A 1,715-nucleotide genomic window follows, 5' to 3' on the forward strand; every position below is an offset into this window, starting at 1 on the left:
TTGGTATTTATAATCCGATAAACTTTAGCCATCTGAAAGAAAAGATATGGGAATGGATTTTGAGAGACTGAGAGACTAATTTATCCTTAGACTTCAGAATTTCACCCTGTGTTTAAACGAGTACCATATATTCATAGACTCCTAGAAAAACAAGGCTGGAAAGCACCTCCAGAGGTCATGTTGTCCAACCCCCCCACCAGAGGCAGAATCATCCCTATCCAGACCATCCTATTCAAATCTATTGCCCAACATATTCATGGGCAACCTTGACACAACCACAAGGCACAAACACACTAACCTGTCGCAGGTAAAGCAGGGAGACCACAGCAGCCAAGTTCCTGCTGCTGTGAGGGTTGTTAAAAATGTCTGAGAAATCCAAAGAAAAGGGCCATGCCCCCTGCTACAGAGGCAGGTAAAAACACTGACAGTCAGCCCCAATTGAACCATGGGGTACAATTCCTCCCCCATCCCAAATACAGCAATTGGTCTGACTCCGATTAGACCAGCAAGACTGTCTAGCCAGAAAGGTCGAGGTTTAAATCAGGAGCTGTAGACTTGTATACTCCAAGTATTGTATTATAATTGGTCTCTCCTGAATCTGCTCTCTAATGCATTAATACTGTGCATGGGTGCTGTGGTTTGAAGAGACATCACGTGACAAGTGCTAATTAAGTCATAATACCTGTGGAGAAGATTACATCTGAAACATGAAATTAGTGGGGACTGAACATCTCAGAGGATTAATAAAGAGTTATGAAACCTTTTCACCTCTAGGTCACAGGTTCATTTTCAGCTCAGCTTGCTAGTTCTAATGGATTCAGACATGGCAGGATATAGCCACCCAGGAGCCAAGATTGGAGCCCAAGCCTTCTGCATAAGGACGTCGGTCTCTACCCACCCGGCCAGTGCCTGGAATATCATGCCAGGCCTGTGCTCACCACAGACCCTGAAGCCCACATGCACTGAACAAGTGGATTTAGGTGCTCCTTGCAATATATCCAGAGGGCACCAGGGGACAGCAGAGACTCACACTTAAGTGCTAAAGTTTTCTGGGGTTTAGGTTGTAGCCGTGTTGGTCTAAGGACATAGGCAGACAAGGTTCCTTGGGTGAATTTGATATCTTTTATTAGACCAACCCAAATGGTTGGAGAATAGTTATTAAGCAAGCTTTCGAGTTCAAAAACCCTTCGTCAGGCTAAGGAAGTTTCAGCAGTTGGTGTTGGAAGAGCACACACCAACTGCTGAAGCTTTCTTAGCCTGACGAAGGGTTTTTGAACCCAAAAGCTTGCTTAAAGTTTTCTGGGGCTTTTTTTTCCCCCTCCCCAGACCCATTTATACTCTTGACTAAGGAAGCATGAAGGACCATCACCAGGCAGAACCCCCGGTTCGCTTTCCCTTCCTTCAACCTAGCAATGCTATCAGCACCTGATTCAACTTATTCTTTTTTGCATGCAAGAGAGAAGTGGTGAGCTAGGAATGGAGCCTATATCCACACCAAATTAAGAAAACATACCCAAAGCTAGCTTTAAGTCTAGCTAACATGGGAACCAGGAGCACTGCAACCACAATTGTACTTATTTAAGCACAAGTGAGTGTCTAAGATCCCCGATGCTAATCTGTACTGGTGTGGCACTTTTATTGGTACCAAGCTAGCTAGATTAATGTCAGCTCAGAGACGGCTACCCGTCACATATCTGACTGCTGTATTAAAGGAA

The sequence above is a fragment of the Alligator sinensis genome, unplaced genomic scaffold, assembly GCF_000455745.1.
Source record: "Alligator sinensis unplaced genomic scaffold, ASM45574v1 scaffold941_1, whole genome shotgun sequence".
Lineage (NCBI taxonomy): Eukaryota > Metazoa > Chordata > Crocodylia > Alligatoridae > Alligator > Alligator sinensis.